We start from the raw sequence: 19,972 nt of genomic DNA on the forward strand, positions 1-19,972 counted from the left end.
ATGAATCTTACTGAAATCTTCTATTGGTTTAACCATCACTTTGGATTGTCGTCTTACTTGCATTCCAGTTTGTGATACATCCTTGCTCGTATGTTCCCTTCTTAACTCCGTGCTTTCACAAGTTTCCAAGGGGCGCACTCACATCACCTCCCATGTGTTAGAACCGTTCATGCACCTTCCTTGAATTACCGCATATGTCACACCATTGCTACCAATAGGGAAATCTTACTTGCATCTGTGCGCAACCACAGTTAAGGCAATATTGTACGACCCATTGTTGGGACTCCTACACCAAACGGTTTGAGGTCTAGTTTGGACTTCTTACCAAGGAGATCCCCTAACATGTTGGCGGGTCTAGCACCGTCAACATTTTGGCGCTAGAAGGAGGGACAGATGACAAGATGATTCCTCACATATGTTTTGAATCTTTGCATATCTATCATGACTAACTACAAAGTTTCTCTTCTGAAGTGTATGTCTTATGGAAATGACTTCATTATCTCAGAAAAGCTCTTGGATAACTTGCCACATAAAACATACGATGGTGGAGGCTACGTAGCCTTGGTTAGGCACGTAATCAACATTGTAGGCTCATGCGAAAGACATGGAATATTTGAAGATTACATGAGCTGCACATTGTTTGTCTAGATGCTTTGAGGGCACCCAATGCACTGGTGTGCCATGCTGCCAAAAAAATCTATTCATTATCTTTCTCATCTAGTTGCAGAAATAGACTATGCTTTCAATCACTTCGACCGTAAACCACTCAACAAAGAAATTGTGGAATTACAAAAAACACTCGATGAATCCGTTGAAAAATTTTACACAGGCTTTTGTAATCTTGCATACCAATTCCCCGAAGATGAAATTGATTGGGAATTTCTCGATGGAAGATTTGAGTATCTTCTTTACAGATCCAAAAATCCATAATTCTTGAAATCATATGAACCCTGCTCATCACACTTCAAGTGATGGAGCTGTGCAATCACAGGCACGACATAGTTGCTGTCACAAGTGACTTTCTGCCTTCACCTCGTCAGACATCTCCATCACCGCAGAGTGATGTTGGAGATTATGCATACACATCTATTGAACTGTCACATCCTCACACCCCACCTACTCTTGATATCTGTGTAGATTTGGCTTGCAAGCATGTTGGTTGTCATGTGGATTCATTCCCTCAACCTCCGTCCCCACGTTCTGTTGATCCTCCAGATTGTACTGTCTTGTGTTCTTCCATTCTAGACTCCTCACATGTTTTGAATGAGGACCAAGTTGTTGATGGAGTTAGTGTTGTGTAACCAACCTACGCCGTCATTCATGATGAGTATGTGTAGGAATCTAAAGAAGAACTCATGGTGAAGGATGACTCCCTTCCAGTCGCGCCTCATCCGCTTTATCCTGACATCCCTTGTGATTCTGCCACTGCTGATTTCCCTTGTGAAAACTCATTTCCGGATGTTTCTACTTCTGATCGTTCATAGGACACGTCAGATGTCAGTCTATCATTACATTGCGGAGAGGACACATCTTCCTCTGAAAATCTGTCCACTATGTCATCTGTCATTTCTGAAAACATAGAGGGTGAACATCCTTGCTTCTCATCTACCCCTTTACATGATTAATCGAATCATGAGGATGCCAACGAACATCCTGGATTTTTTGATCTTGGTTGTCATGATCTCTCTACTTCTTCATCTGGTCACAGTGTTCATTCACTCGTTGTTAATCCGTCTAAGCCACTGGTCTTCGATGATCTATCTGTTGATGAAGTCGAAACCTCGTAGACTGTCGAGGCACTTTAGCCCAAGTTGATGGTTATGTCATGCCCTCACTATCCTAAGGTTGGTTTCACTTCTGATCAGGAAATTTTTGAAACATGCAAGGCTCCTCATCACTCTTTGCTTTGCAGTCAAGATCAACCTAACACTCATATTTCACTTCCTCCACTCGAACTACATGATCCCATCGCTCATGCATTGGAGGAATCTTACATAACGAGCACACTTGCACATCAAGAGTGGTCTACCTTTCTCACGTTTGCTTGCTTGTCACAGTTAAGAGAATTCATACACTCAACATCTGCATGCAGTGTAGCATAACAACATGGCAAGTCCATAGAGTGCATGTCATGTGCTTTCACTCATTTTTGTTTCGTGGATGCTTGTAAGCTCGAAGTGTGTACATCTTCATCATTATATCTTTCATGATTGTTGGTTTGCACAACTGTGATGTTCACAAAACATGCCTTCACCAACATGGGTTGACCAATGCGCTGGTGGCTACAATAGAAGTATCACTTGTAAGGACTCTGGACACCACATATCTCCACAATGGTATGATATTGTCCACTTTGGGCCTAAGCTCTCATGGATTTGCTTTTGGACTTACCCCCAAAAGGCCTCATACCAATGGAGATATTTGTCCATCCTTATATACCCATGATCCTCCCCACTTCTAGTCAATGTGGGACTTTGGTCGTATACCCAACAATCCTCCCCTCGAACAAAGGACCATCGAGCCTCCCCTCAAATGTTTATCCATCCGTCCACTCTCTACCAACCAGGATTCTCCGCTCCAATGCGTTGGAAGCACACGCCTTACATGGAAGCACCACCTGCCTCGAGAGCTTGCTCTATACCAGGTCAACTCCTCTTCACCGTGTTGGGGCAAGGACACGTCCATGAAGAATCCGAAGCACACCGCCTGTCTAACCGAGCTCATCCACGAATCCCATCGTGATATTACCGGGGCCCACCACCTTCGTTCGGTATTCTGAGGATTCATCCACTTGGCTAACTTCGGGGCATGGCTCTGATACCACTTGTAAGGACTCTGGACACCACATATCTCCACAATGGTATGATATTGTCCACTTTGGGCCTAAGCCCTCATGGATTTGCTTTTGGACTTACCCCCAAAAGGCCTCATACCAATGGAGATATTTGTCCATCCTTATATACCCATGATCCTCCCCACTTCTAGTTAATGTGGGACTTTGGTCGTATACCCAACAGAGTGGTCTACCTTTCTCACGTTTGCTTGCTTGTCACAGTTAAGAGAATTCATACACTCAACATCTGCATGCAGTGTAGCATAACAACATGGCAAGTCCACAGAGTGCATGTCATGTGCTTTCACTCATTTTTGTTTCGTGGATGCTTGTAAGATCGAAGTGTGTACATCTTCATCATTATATCTTTCATGATTGTTGGTTTACACAACTGTGATGTTCACAAAACATGCCTTCACCAACATGGGTTGACCAATGCGCTGGTGGCTACAATAGAAGTATCACTTCACGTGAGCAGAACCATGCACCGTTAGATTCGGATTTGGAGTAGTGTTTGCTTTACCTTGTTTGTTTGCATGCATGCTTGCTTTCTCACCTTGTGTGTTTTCTTGCTTGCTTGTTTTTTTACTTGCTTTGCATATGCATTGATTCTGCTTCTTGCTTTGCATTTTGTTTTGTTTGCTTTTTTTCATTCGTAGGTTAGTTTCGCATGGACCGTGTGCGACTTTTGAAACAAGCCTGGGTAAAGTACAAGAGGACTTGTGAAACTATTAACATTTGGTTATCTATTGTCCACTCTCTCATGAAGAACTTTTTACTTTCAGTCCATGATACATCAATGAAAAAAACGTACTGTTCGAAGTGAACCTTGTTGAAAACAGAACGCTTGCGTGTGAACTAGTATTACCAACTCTAGTTGGTTTTTTTTGGGTTAATACTTGTCAGCTCAGTCAAGTAGAGTAAGGTGAGGGGGAAAACCTTAACAAGCACGTCAGAGTTACATATAAACTAATTATATAAAGGAACAATCTCTTCTGCTCTCAATGATTTGGGATCCCTCTTCTGCCTTTGAAATGAATAAGTGCTATGCACAGTTATGAAAAAATGAAAAAAAATGAAAATGTGAAAAAAGTAAAAAAAATGAAAAATGAATAAGGTGAAAGAAGAGAAAGGCTTCCTACACAGATAGGTGATACAAGTAACTTTGCTGGGATACTAACCAGGCTCGCTGGCAACATAGCGATGCTTGTGTTCCTGCGTGACTCCGCTGAGGTACTGTCTAGGCATGCTGGAAACAGAGCGACACAAGAGATGAAACTTAAAATCTGACGACCAATACACTTGTGCACCAATATACCCCTCATCCCCAATTGAAACACCAGTGTTGGCTTGGCTTGGAATGTGTGTCAACTAACCAAGAGCTTGGCATATGCTACATCTTACAATCAAGCAAGTGTGGAAACCAAGACGAACAGAGAACTGAACAATACTTCTGGAGGTGTTAGACTTGATTTTCACGAACAAGGTCCATTCAGAGAGTTGGAGTTCTACTAGTGTGTGGCCAAGTGTTGTAGAGGCTACAAGCACCCTCCAAAATTTTGCTTTAGATTTGTTTTGGAGCCTGCCTACCAACCATCCTCAGCAACATGTCTTGCATCATCAAGCACATAGGCTTCATCTATTTCATAGAGTCTTGTTAGCTTGTGCATGCAAGTTTGTTCCACCTCCTTCACAGGCTGCGTTCCGGACTTAGTGTCAGTTGTTGGTTGAGAAAATCCCTCTAGGAATTGCGCAATTCTGGAGGGGAACCAACCTTCTGGAGGAGAAGCTGGGCTCTAGAAGTGTGCAATTCTTCCTAACATTATTCCTCTCAAAAATTGAGAAATTCATCCCAGGACAATTGCTCAACCCAGAAATTGCGCAATTCTAGGCAAAAATCACCTTCTGCTCCTAGAAATTTCACAATCCCTTTGGGACACCTAGTATAGCAGCTAGCTGAAATTGCGCAAATTAGTCAGGCAACCTACTGGACTTAGAAATTGCGCAATGCAGTAAGACATGCTTCCTTGAGAAAATTGCGCCATCTGACCCAGGACAGCTGCTCAGCCTAGAAATTGCGCAATCTTGGGAGACAGTCACCTGTTCCTCCTAGAATTGTGTAATCTCTCTAGGACAACTAGCTCTACTTAGCCCAAGAACAACACAGATTTTCATCCCAGGCTCACAAACCGATGCATGTGCCTTTAGGTTGACGGATTCTCTCTAGGATCGAGCAAAATTGATTTGCATGCATGGACTGCTTTTCCCAAGGTAGCAAGCAAATGAATCCCTAGATTTAGGGATCTATTTTCAGCAGCTGGAGGTTACCTGCAAGGATCATTTCAAAAACCTCCCAACAAGTGTCGTTTTTCCTAAATTTGTGGCATGCGTGTCATAACCTCGATTTTATCAAAACTTATGAACCAGATGCTGCAGAGCTCATTCCTTGCATTGATCTTGCAGCTCTGACATCCCACATCGCATCTAAGAGTCGTTGGCACATTCAACTCAGTTGTTTCGGGGTAAGCCCGCTTCACATGTCTTGCACTGTGTTTCCATCGTTTTTTATGTTTAAGCTTGTGTGAATGTTGTTTGCTTGATTTTTGTGAACGCTTGATGTCGTTTGCATGCATGTTAGCTTGTACAAGCGTCGTTTCAGTTTTCGTTCACATCTCACTATTGTCGCATGCATGACATTGTTTTTGCACCGACAGTCGCCGTTGCAGTGACCCACTTCACACACATGCATGCGTCCCATTTTCTGAATCCTACACTTATTGTTTGCATGCATAATCATTCACTCTTTTTTGCACTCATCTCATCATGTATTTATACTTCTCATGTTTTCAGTCACCCGTCCACTGGTCTCGGTTTCCTTAGCCCGGACCGTGCCTTGCCCGGATAAGCACTGCGCATTTCCAGAAGCAAAGGTGCTACCTTCCCCCCATAAATTGTGCAACTTTAGCCCAGCACTGACCTACAGACTTGCATTGCACAATTCTTGGAGGTAGTGTCCCGTTGGCCCTAGAAACTGTGCAATGCAGTTTGCTGGTTGCATGTCACTGTTGACTGAAATTGCACATTACGCAGGTTTCAGTCCTCAACAAGCCAAGCTAGACTGCCCGTTGCACAATTCAAATAGTCATTTAGTCACCTGGCAACCTGAACTGTGTCGTCCGCAGTCTTGGCATTCAGTCTCCCAACCTCCTGATGAAAATTGCGCTACCTTCATAGACAGACACACATGTATGTTGCATGTCAGTCCTCCAGTTTGTTTTGGTTTTCAACTGAAACATTTCTTTCCATGAGTGTTGCTATGTCTCCAGGTATCAAAGGTGTCAACTGCCTCCTAGCAGCACCAGTGCAATGGCTTCCATGAGAGCAGAGTCAAAGACACTGTTAATAGTGCAACTGGGGATGCAGTCGATCAAGTGTCTATGAACTTTCCTATCCACGAAGACATCAAGTTGTTCATGGACAAGAATATCAATATGAATGGAAATAGCATCACAGCGAGCAACACCATCAGCAGCAGCAGAAGGTAGCACACCTGCACACGACGAATGCAAGAGGAAGGTTGTTGATAGCATAGAGGCGGAGCAAAGCTGCAACTCCAAAGCAAATCCACTCATGATGAAAGTAGCTTTGGAGATTAAGGCTATGAGGTGACAATGCGACATGAAGATCGCGTGAAGGAAGAGAGAGAAATAAAAAAGGAGTTGCATGTGCTGAAGCAACAACTCAAGGAAGAACAGGAGTTGCACAGATGAGAGAATGAGTTACAATAGAAACAAGTACAACAAGGGGTGAAATGTACATGGACAGATGAAACTACACCCATACAAGTTATATATCCATCCTAGTAGATGGCGCAGAGCAGACAAGGTGAGAAGTGTTGTTGATCTCATGCATGGGAATTCAACAACATGCATGTCACTGTGCGCACGCATGCAATCCCACCCTTTTAGCACACTCACTGAGGTGAAGACAGGAAGCAAGTCCGACTGGATCTGAACATGTATTCTAACAAGTTGATGTGCATGACCACCAGCACATGCTTGGAGATCAGCGCAGACATTATGCATCAATGTGTTGTCGGTTTGGCCACACCCATGATGACCATGTGCATGCTATCAAACGAGTTGGACAGAGGAGCCATATCAGTTTACCTAGATGCAACGGAGGAAAGAGTTTTCTTTCCGCAGGACGTCACCATTGAGCGCTTGGACACCACCACGGACCACCAAGCTTGGCATCAGTCCGCCATGGTCGACCACCATGAGGATGTCGAAGAGTTGGTCATCCCACATATGTCCGAGTCTTAGTGATGTCTATATTTTCTTTCTATATTTGTCTTAGATGCATTTGGATCCTTTTTTTGATCAAATACTTATTTCCAATCTTCATTTATTTTGACATTCTCTAGTTTATAAAGTAGAGTTTTACACAAACGTTTCAATGCCTTAATGACTTTATGAACACATATTCAGTCAACAAAAAATATGATTTTAACAACTAAACGTATTTTAATTGCCACAACCACTGTACTAGATTCATTTATGTCACAAGGAACTGCAATTTGAATTCCAGATACGTTAGTAGGTACATTGATTAGTCCACTAGTCAATGCCAATTGTAGTTTTCTAAAATGCTGCCATGTTACTGTATGTGCAAAAATGGTAATCTTAGTGATAATAGTATTTCTTCCAATTCATAAATTTTTTTCACTATGAATATTTGTCTATTATGCCTAATATGCTTTGGAACTGCAAATTTGATCATTTTGTCATTGTTTAATACGTTTTTGCATTTTTTGCACATACACTTACTTTTGGACATGTTGGTCAATTGTTTTTCTATGACATCTCTTTTAAACCAAGTTTGATTGCATATTACATAATCATAAACATGAACATCTTGTATTTTATTAAAATATTGTTGTTCGACCACTATTTTGAATGTATAATCTAAAATATATAACGATTTGTTATGTTTATTTGGAAATATCATATTTTTTTGTTGATTTTGGTTATTTCAATAGGTTTTTAATTAGATTTGTTTCCAACATCATTGTTTCTTACGTATTTTTTGAGTTGATGCAATGATGAATGTGGCCTCTTGTTTCCATTGCCAAGATTTGTATTGAGTTCCATAATATCTTCATTTATATTGATGTTTTTAAATTTATGTCCATTATGCCCATTATGTTTTATATAGGGTTCTTTTGCATGTTGTTTTTCCTTACCTGTCTGAATATCACGTAAAATATTTTTTTCCTATTTCTCTCTCTTTCAAATCTTTAGAATGAAAATGATTAATATTCATATGAAAATTTGATTTTTTGCATGGTTTTATAATTAAGCTTGTTTCGACAACATCCTTGTTTCTTATATGTTTTTTGATTTGATGCAATTATAACTGTGATTTATTTTTTGCATTGATAAGATTTATATCAAGTTCTATGATCTCTTCATCTATGTTCATGTTTTCAAATTCATTAGCATTATCCTCACTATGTTTTTTACAGGATTCTTCTATATATTTCTCTTCGTTAACTACTTCAATGCCATTTAAAATGTTTTTCTCTTGTATTATTTCTTTCAAAGGTTCATAATGCAAATGAATTACACTTGTTCCAAATTACATAACATGGAATATCGTTGTGTCTTCATCGAATGCACGAAGTTTGTCTACAATAGTCAATGTATTAGCAGACCATATGTATATACTTATTTTCAAGATATATTGTATCCAATCATAAACAAAAAGGGAACCCTCTATCTTCCTTTTTTCATATGGCACTACTAATTGTATAATGCATCCTTGCCAATCTACTATTCTATGAAATTGCATAATTGCATTTTCATTCATGTATTTTTGTATGCAATTTAAATGAAATGAATCATTATGCATGATTGCATTGCAAAATGTATGTGCAGTTATGCATCGTAAATAGGATACATCATATTCATTGACTGTCAATTGACATATTGTTTAAAAACATCTTCACTGTAAATACCCTTGAACTTGTACAATCTCTCAAAGATATGCCTACTCATGATTTCCTCTATTTGCATCCATCTATATTATGTTTTTTAATATCTTGTTATATGCATTATGTGTTCACGATCAGTTCTTATTAAACATTTTTTCTTACACATAAGTGGTTCAAAATGTTCAACAATTGGATTTTCATCATGGAACAATATGTCATAACTTTCTTTGCATAAATTTGAATTAAAATAAAAATAGTTTTTCATTGTTGTCTTTGACCAAAACCTTATCAGAACTTTTAGCCAATTCAATAACCAATGTATACAAAACATGTCCCATCATAGTCCTCGTCCTTCTACAATCATAAAAGTTGAAGTTGATTTTGTCATCCTTTCCAAGTAAATATTTGGGTTATTTATACATGCATCTGTAGCAATGCATCTATGTTCAATTTGCATTCATAAGATAATATTCCTTCAGTGTTCCATTCATCTAAACAATTTTTGAAATGTTCTACCATTCCTTCATGTAAATCTGTTGATGTGTATCTAAAATGCAATAGAGTTCGCATAGCATCAAATAGGCAATCTCCTACAACATATACAAAATTGTTTAAATGAAATAGATTGTCTTGGCTTAGAATTTTAATTTGTACAATCTCTTTTTATAGCAAAAAAATGGTTCTCCATTGATGCTTTAGCAATTACGCTTCAAACATGTTTAAATTCACTATGATCTATTGCTCCATGATAAGTGTTGGGGTCTAAAATGCAAATGCAAATTAGAGTTTCATTTACTATCAATCCGGGAAAGTAAAACATCGAGGAACATCCAATATATATGGACTTAGAAACAAACTAAACTAAGCTAGGTGAAGAAATTCCAAAGCTCCCTTAAAGGAGGTCTTTCATTGGGATCTCCAACACCTATTTAGTCATTTAACAAAATGAAATCTAAAGACATTGTGACAAGTGTAAGAAATATTAAAGCTCCCTTACAGGAGACTACTCATTAATATTTCTAATCATCTTAATCAACAAACTATTTAAACTAATGAAATTAAACATTAAATGACAAATCCGATTCATTGAAATAAACATTAATACTTTCTTACGAAAGGTCATTCGTTAATATTTCAAACATATGGACCTAATGAAATTTACAAAAAACATAAAATGGAAGCTTACCAAAACAAAAGTGTACTTGCTAAACAATGGGGGCCCTTCCAAAGATTCACAAGCACATCAAAAGAGAAGTCAAATGTGGAAGATCAAAGAAGCTCCATTTTATTTATCTTCAATTGCAATTTGCAATTACAAGTTCTACATTCCAAGGGGTTCTAAAATCTCCATTACAATGATTCCAAATTCTAATTTCTCATTACAAACTTATAAGATCCTAAGGTACTAAATTCTAACTTCTCAATTCTAAATTCTAAATTACAAAGATACAAATGAAGGAGATAACACTCCTATTTATACAAAAGTTATGATAAAAAACTCGTAATGATGATCCACTATTCCCTCTTCAAATCCACATATCTCTCAACCAATGGTGACACATAACCTTATCCTCCATGATCTTCTCCATGAGGTCCATGATCTTATCCATGAGGTTCATGATCTTCTCAAATTCGAATTTGAACATAGAGTGCCACATAAGGGTGCCTTAGAAGCTTCCTTTGTACCTACACATGTCAACAAACTCATTCCAATTGTTAGGTATAAGTATAAGCATATTGTTTTCTAAAGTTTAACCACAAATTCACTTAAAAAAACTAAGAGTTAATAATGTTTTGGAAAACACAAAGGTAACCCATATAATGATGAAAGTGAAGTAGATGTGATGACATGGCGGTGGAATAGAGGTGAGAAAATGTGTAAATGGAGTTAAAGTGGATGTATTTTAAGGATAATTCTTCGGTCCAACATACCGTCAAACTGAAGGTATTGCATGTCCTTATGCAATCTATTACATTACTTTTTTATACTTGAGCTTTGGCTTAAACTCTGCATGAGATCATTTACTTAACTTTTGCAAAGTGTTTTTGATGAATTGCAACTTGGTTGGTTCTTCTGTTTCAACCGTATTTTGTTTGTTGTATTCAATTTTAATGTATGATCTTTGCATATTGATAATGTGATTTTTATTGCAGAGTATTTTTGTTTGACTGCATCATGGTTGGTTCTTGTGTAACAACCATGATTGTGTTGGCATCCAATTAACTTTTAAATATTTTTTACAAATCCATTTATATGCTCATGATGATGTAATAGTAAATATATTTGGGAAGTATGTGGGTTTTAGAATGTGATATATGAATATGGAAAAATATGAATGTGAAAAAGTATGAATGTAAATATATCCTCCCCCCAAACTGATGGTTTTGGCAGTTGTGTGAAATGAGGAAAGGAAGTTTTTTTCCAAAAATTATCATTCTAGCTTTCAAGGAATTAAATGGTTAAAAGTTAGAAAATATCATACCTCAACTTACCCTTTCAAAAATGGATGAGAGTTGTGCATGTGTGGCTGCAAAATTCTGATCATAGTCTTCTTTACTTGGTTGTGAAAATGGTGGATGAAATCGAAAAAGTGAATCTTTTATTATTGTTGCATCTGCTGCTAAATCCGCTGCTGGAACTTCTGTTGAATGTGGCTGAAAATGTGTAAGGCTTGGAAGGTATACAAAATTTAGAATTTACACTTTCCCCCCACCTTATTTATTGACTTGTCCTCAAGTCATTTACATCAAAAACTGAAAAGTAATGAAAGTAATTCTGCTTCCTTTGCTACAAAATGATTGGTCTTCAAGTCTTCAACGCTCATTGGCACAATTCTTGTCATGTGAATAAATGTTTCGGTGTCGAACATAACAAGAAATTGTTAACTTAGTGGCCATTGATGGATGCCACTAGTCAACACGAGAGCTCCCATCTTTGATGTGGATGAGAGTCAAGATGCCCTGAACACATATTTCTAAGTATGAATGAATTTGTTGTTGTCGAATACTCAGAAGATCCGACGAACAAGGGACATTGATGTATTCCCTTGTTTATCGGCATGATAGCTTGCCCTTAAGGCATGCAAGATTCACGATGTTTTTAGAAAAATATTTAGACTCAAGGACTATGGACTCAATGGTGTATGGAAGCAAGGTTTTATTTGCAAGTGTAGGAAAAAGGAAATTGACAATGAATATGTAAAGTGGAACAAAAATCTTGTGGATGAGCTTCGTTGGTTTTATTGGTGGGTTAACATTAATGAAAATGTAATGAAGTGTATGTGGATTGTGAGGAATGGATGATGTCTCTTGCTGGGAAAAAGTGAATTTGGGCATGAAAAATCTCAAAAATAGCAAATCTGCTCATTAATTCGAGAATTTCTGCTAAAATAGATGACTTTTACCAGTGTTGACCAGCCACCTGTAGTCTTTGAAATCATGAGTGGATAGGTATTTCACCATCCTTGGACATTTAGGAACAAACCCCAGTTCTTTGAATCTTCTAATTTTTCATTCAACATGTGAAACCATTAAGCTATTACAGGAAGTTGCAAGAACTAGTAATTTTTTGGAAATGTCATTTATGTTCATGGACTTGTTCTTTAGAATTTCTCATGAAATTAGTCTTTTGAAGACCAATTGTGCGCACAATTAGTTTCCTTAATGATCAGTTGATCATCCGAAATCTGCAAAAAAAAACTTGGCATAAAGAACATTAGTGTGTTCAAAAAGGAATGGCCAATTCCTTATTGATTCTTACGCAAAAATTAATGCCAAATGAAACAGAGTAAGGAGAATCAAAAGCATAATTTTAGTCCATTTTTAATAAATACCCATGAAAAATAAATTACTTCCTATTTGTGTCAGATGGCTCATGGAATGTGCATGGCATTATAGATTTGTTGTGTCCTGCTGATTAGAAGTCACTTAAAAGCATACAACAAGAAGAAGTTATAATTTTAATGCCAATTATAAGCTATCGAAACAAGCTAGTAATCATTTGTATAATCCTCCAAATGTTCAATAAATCAATCCTCCAAATTCGCTTCTGAGTGTTCCATAATTTTTAAAAGATTCATGGTGCATATTTATAAATCTAGTGATATTTATGTGATTCTGCGGAATCCATCTATGTTAACGGACAAAGGATTGGTGCAAGATTCACTTGCAAGAGAACATGAATAAATATCATTGAACTCGTTCCACCCTGGTCAGTAGAAAAAACGCAGTGGCCTTGTGGCATGCACCACTAGTCTTTCAAACATAGAAGCAAGGAGTTGAGTGTTAATAATAGGGGACCCAATGACCTTAAGAACATAATCGTAAAACTTACCTTGGATGACTGTTGCCAATCTGAATTGCTTCAAAACCTTATTTGGTGAGCAAACCGAACTAGGAACTAGGATCTCGTAAAGCAAGGTTGTCCAATGCCCATCCATGTTCTCACACTTACGCAACGCTCTACTCAGGTTTTCACTGTCCGTGGAACTTGAAAATGCTCCTAAATTGGCCACAAGAAACACTTACATTCAACGCATATTAGAGCTTCTAAAGAATCGTAAAAAAAAACAAGATGCAGACATAGCTTGCATTATTCATGACACATAGAAATTTCAAAGAGAAAGCAATGCCACCCAATATCGTCTTCACTGTACTTATGCTATTGTTGATGAGTTTTTTTTCATGGATGCAAAAAAAAAAAAATCTTGTATGTCAATAAGTATATAGGCTTTTAACAAGCATATATCAACATTTTAGCGAAACTTTTCAAAAGGCATTTAACATTGATAAGGTCCATCGAGAAGTTACAGAATATGAGGCTAAACTAGAAGCGTAATAGTGCGTGTAACTAAACATCTCTCCCTCTATTGAATGAATCGAGAAGCAATTACTCTCTATCCAACCCAAGCACGCACAAGAAGGAAACTATATTTCCAATCGCTAAGAAGTGAAACCTGAAGTAGTGAAATCATTACTTTATCTATCCACAAGTATTGAAACCATTACCAATCGATAGGGAATGTAACCAATCGAGTATTCTGTAGCGGTTTGGCTAATGCTCAATTTCTATGTGGTAGAAGATATGCTGCATTTGATCCGATAGAAAAATATGCATGCTCATTGTGTGATTAACAAATTGGATCATGCCTACAATAGTTCAGATGGAAATATGGGATGGCGTGATTTGTGTCAATAGATCCATATTGCACCAAATGAATAAATGTGAATGATCGCAGCACAGAATCTCGTTGCGATACCTTTGAGTTTTATTAACTTTGTCTACACTTATGCACTTCTCAAAGATCTCCTTCACTGGCAGCAAATCCCGTAATTATCTGTGCATTAATTTTAAAAACCGTTTTTTCTTCACACAGTCATCAAAACAAGGTCACAAATAACCATGATTTACTCTCAAACCGTTAGGAATCCAAGGAAATGATTTCTAAGTTATCTAAATCATTCCGTTTCGGGAAAAACCCATGTCTTCATTTTTCCAGTATTTTTTTTTTTTAACAAAACATGTTTCAAAACGAAGTGTCAAAATTGTTGTGTCAAGCCTTGCACATGATCCATGACAGAGTGTTCATTGAGATCGTAGGAAATGGAAAAGTTTCCAACCTAGCCTTTCAACAATTGACAAAATGATAAGCCACAATCGCTATTGATGATGGTAAAAACTCTCGCTATATAATTTGATATTCTTCCATATTGGCTTCCCCATTATTTCTTCCTCAATCCATTTTTTGTCAACTGTATTTGTTTAGAGAAAGCAACAAAGGCTAATACTTCAAAATCACATGGTTCTTTCTGACTGAACCAAATGGAAAATTGTTTTTAAGTCAAATTTGGCTGGACTTAGTTATTATTGAATTTTCAAAATTTTTGGACGATTTGGTCAAAATTTGTAACTGTGGTCTTTATTACAATTTTTTTCAGTGTTTGATTCTCTGGCCAAGATTTGTAATTTCCAAAATGACCACTAATTTTGGTTAATATTTCCTCTGGATAATTTAAACGGTACTACTTGCATTCACAAGTCAACAAAATGGCCAAATCAATATAATTACTAATTTTCTGTCTTTTACTGCATTGGTATTATTTAACAAATACACTACATTTAACTTGGAGCCTTATCGAATTGAACGTGCTATGATTTACCTTTATTCTATCGCCAAGTATACCATGATGCGGAGAACTGGTTACACCTCCATGTTGAAGGGCCAGAAAATATGTATACCTGGAGCTTTCATTCCCTTCCCTAGCATAAATCAGTTAAACTGAAGTTATCAAATATTCGTTTGCTGTCAAGATTATCCTTGTAACCCCTGAATGTGTTCCATCATACCAGTCACTTCTGCCATGGCCTTTGTACTTTTTAGATTGGTTAAACTCCCGTTTTAATGATTTGTGTAAATTCCTAGCAAGAGATTTTTATATTATTTTTGAAAATAAATCAGTAGATTTTCTGATCTTCTTGATCGCTCGAAGCGCAGGAAGAGAACATACTAATCTATTGATTTGTTTTTTATTTTTGCAGGTTAGCGTGGATGAAGTGGCCCTTACCAATTTATTCATGGGAAACGTTGATGATTTTTTTGTTATTTTTATTATATTTTTTTGTTTAAAAAAAAAGACAAGACTAAAAGAAAACTCTACGAGATCTCGTTTTATTCTTCTAATCTATTCTATTTAACTTGAAAGTTTTTTTTTTTTTTTTCCTATGTAAAAGAATGCTTCCAGTGAATCCATCTACGGGCTAAGAATTTGAAAATGCTTATATCAAGATTTGAAATTTTTACCTTATGATTTGCAAACATGTGAGTAAGTTGTCTTATTCTTGGAGTTGGCGCAAGGTTCTTTTGAAACCAGTGTTCAATATTGTCGTTGCTCTCTAAGAAGTACCTGTTTAACATCGTCAAAGTTCTCATCCGTAGATGAATAAGTAAGAAAGGGGGGGTTTAAAAACTAAATTTGAAACTAAGTACGAAAAAAAAATAAATCAAAAAGCTCACACTTGAACACCTTTATGAATATCTTGCCGTCACAAGGTTTCACAAGTTAGTCCACAAAAAGAAATTGCAATAAAAATTACTTCCTAAGTCTATCTCTAAATCATCCTCCCCTACAACAGTGCCAAAATGTTGGGGTCTAAAATGCAGATGAAAATTAGAGTGTCATTTACTATCAATCTAAGAAAGTAAAACTTCGAGGAACATCCAATATATATGGACTTAGGGACAAACTAAACTAAGCTAGGTGAAAAAATGCCAAAGCTCCCTTACAGGAGGTCTTTCATTGGGATCTCCAACACCTATTTAGTCATTTAACAAAATGAAATTTAAAGACATTGTGACAAGTGTAAGAAATATTAAAGCTCCCTTATAGGACACTGCTCATTAATATTTCTAATCATCTTAATCAACAAACTATTTAAACTAATGAACCTAATGAAATTTACAAACAACATAAAATGAAAGCTTACGAAAACAAAAGTGTACTTGCTAGACAATGGGGGCCCTTCCAAAGATTCACAAGCACATCAAAAGAGAAGTCAAATGTAGAAGATCAAAGAAGCTCCATTTTATTTATCTTCAATTGCAATTTCCAGTTACAAATTTTACATTCCAAGAGGTTCTAAAATGTCCATTACAATGATTCCAAATTCTAATTTCTCCTTACAAACTTATAAGATCCTAAGGTACTAAATTCTAACTTCTCAATTCTAAATTATAAATTCCAAAGTTACAAATGAAGGAGATAACACTCCAATTTATACAAAAGTTATGATAACAAACTCATAATGATGATCCACTATTCCCTCTTCAAATCCACATATCTCTCAACCAATGGTGACACATAACCCTATCCTCCATGATCTTCTCCACGAGGTCCATGATCTTATTCATGAGGTTCATAATCTTCTCAAATTCGAATTTGAACATAGAGTTCCACATGAGGGTTCCTTAGAAGCTTCCTTTGTACCTACACATGTTGACAAACTCATTCCAATTGTTAGGTATAAGTATAAGCATATTGTTTTCTAAAGTTTAACCACAAATTCACTTAAAAATACTAAGAATTAATAATGTTTTGGAAAACACAGAGGTAACCCATATAATGATGAAAGTGAAGCAGATGTGATGACATGGTGGTGGATTAGAGGTGAGAAAATGTGTGAATGGATTTAAAGTGGATGTATTTTAAGGATAATTCTTCGGCCCAACAATAAGCACAACACAAACAACATCGAGGGAAATGAAAATCATTGTATAGTTATACATGATAAATCCATAAGATAACAAAAAATATACAGATTAATATCATATGCACATATCCACATTAATGTAAAAGCCACAGGTTAAAATTTCATGTAATAAAGTTAATAAAGGAAAAATAAGACCAAGGTCATGGGACATGTATTCCAAGCTGAATGTTGGGAAAAACATCCTAGTGGGTGTCACTTTCGGTTTGTTTATGGCTAAGGAAATTATCAAAGGAATTGGCAAAGGAAAAGAGACATTAATTGACATTTATTTATGAAAATAAAGGAAAATAGGTGAAAAGGGAGATGAAAGGCCACAAATTTGCACGAGAGGGAAATCGAAGGGAAAATAGAGGAAAATGAAGAAAATAGAGGCCTCAATGATAAAAAGACTTTTGAAGATCAGTTCATAAATTTTTTCGGTTTGGATTTGGAATTACTTTCAGAGAGAGAAGAGTGCTAAGAGGAGAAAGAAAGCAAGCAAGAAAAGGAAGGACAAGGAAAGCAAAGGATAAGCAAGGAAGGTTGGATCAAGTAGCTTCAACAATAAGATTTTGCAGGTAACAGGTTACATGTGTGATTTCCTAGTTGGTTTGTGAATGCATGGTACATGCATTTGTGTATTTGGTTCTCTTGTTGTCATTCACATGGATTTTGTCGAGTGTGACAGTGGTTTCAACCTTGCCTTGCCATTTTCCAATAGCCATGGTGTGATGGTATTCTTTTCTGGTTGAGATTTGGATTGCCAAAAGGTTTTGTAACTAGGTCAGGTGGTCTTAGGAAAATTCCCAAGGGTTGAGGGTGGAGGTGGTTTAGTCTCTGGGAAGCCCTCCACAGATGGGTGAAGATAGGAAAATTCCTCAATGAATTGGTGAGCAAATTTTGAGGCATCCAAGCTTGTTTTAGGCTTAGCAATCTCTTGACCGGTTTTGGCAGGATCACAGTAGCCTGAGGGTGGAGGTAGTTTAATCTACAGGAATCCCTGGTTGCTTATGTCTTGAGATCCCAAATTCATGCTTGGAATATGGCACGGGGGTGATTGGTTGAAAGAAAGATTTGGTTCAACTCATTCTATGGTCGGGTGTTATGTGGAAATTCCTGACTTGGTTGGCTTTTGCATCAGTTAATAAGAGTTATTTTCCTATTGTGTTCTATAAGAATTTTTACATGTTATTATGGTGATTTGATGATTATTATGTCATGGTTAATAATTTGTTTATATGTTGGTTATAAGCATGGATTTGCAATGTACTCTACCTATGCCTTGTTCACGACTTGATAAGTATTTGATGATTAATGAATGCATGGGCTAACAAGTGTTATTACAGCTATATGAGGGGGAATTATACCTTCTTGGTGATTCTCATATAAGTTTCAAACTCCTATGTTCAGATATGCATTAATGACCTATAGATTACATGTTCACCATATATTTGATGAATTGACTGTCATTATTAGGCCCGGTTAGGTCAAGTTTTTGATTCAAGTTTGTATATTTACCATTTTCATTAAGTTACTTATAATTATGGAAAGTATCAGGAAGTTGTCTGGAGGTTGGCCTGTTGGAAAATCGGAAAGGCAAAACTATTTTCTCTTGTTGATAATTACTTGTCATTTATTTGAGTTATTATTGTTTTTCTTATGTTCTTATTTTATCTTTGTTCACCAAGTAATTACCAAAACCAAAACACAAAGATCAAGGACACCAAATGTAGGCGCACATCCAAGGGCGAAACCCCTATAGGGGAAAACCTAGTCAAGAACTCTTCCTTCAGTAATTCAAATGAGATAGATCAAGACCCTAGACAAAGCAACCTTCCTCCTCCACAAAGTCAAACTTCCAATATGATTTATTAGTCTCTTCTTATCCAACAACTTCAACCAACAACAATACATAAATTTTGACTTCTCAGCAACAAAACTTCCACATAACTTCACGACTGCAGTTTTGATCTAACAATTTCAATAGCTTCAGGCTAGTAGTTTCTCAAATTCGACCTTGATGCAACTTCACAGATTTGACCTTGATGCAATAGCTTCATAGCTTTGAACTTGATGCAACAAATTCACAACTTTGAGCTTGATGCATCTTCTGAATTTCGTTGCACATGAAAGAGAGAGAGACCCAAAAACTTTGATTCCAACATCCTTCTTGAACTTCACACCTTTTCTGCTTCCCATCTACTTCAATTTGAACTTGTGTGAGATATCTTCCAAATAAGTCAATTTGTTGCTTATATATAGTCATCTTAGGTAATTTAATTCTTCTAATGAGGCTGACTTGTCCTTCCTTGAGGCATACTTAATGGAGGAGGCCTTATTTGCTTAATTTACATTAAAATATTTTTCTTTCTTAACAAATAATTCCCAAGAAGGGTTCTTTACATTGTGAAATGGACAAGGACACTTAACATAAACCCTATAAGTCTTCAATGGAGACTTTGACCTAAACAAAATTGACCCAAGCATGAAACCCATTCTTTAATAGGCTAATTTCCTTAATAATAAAATTTGCTTTCATTTCTTTTGACAAATATATTTCAAATATAATTATGAAGACTTACACTAGTTACATTCTTCAACACTCCCTCTTAACTGGGGAGGTATTCACAATTACCTATATCTATAAAGGTACATGGAAGATCTCCAAAATGAATTACGAAGAGTTCAGCACGCTCAGGGCTACGGACTAGATTCCTAACTAGGGTAATCTATCTGGGTGGGACTAAGATGGACTAAATATTTTAGCCAATCTAGGTACCATCATGCTTACTAACTAACCATCAACCCAGGGATCTAGGTGTGTATCCAAGGTCAAAGCTCCAAGACCAATGCCACCCTCCCTCTTTGGGATCTAGCCATCAAACAACATAGGCCGGCC

This window comes from Pinus tabuliformis, chromosome 9, assembly GCF_031772625.1.
Source record: "Pinus tabuliformis cultivar Carrire ecotype Pingquan chromosome 9, CPIR1, whole genome shotgun sequence".
Taxonomy (NCBI): Eukaryota; Viridiplantae; Streptophyta; class Pinopsida; order Pinales; family Pinaceae; genus Pinus; species Pinus tabuliformis.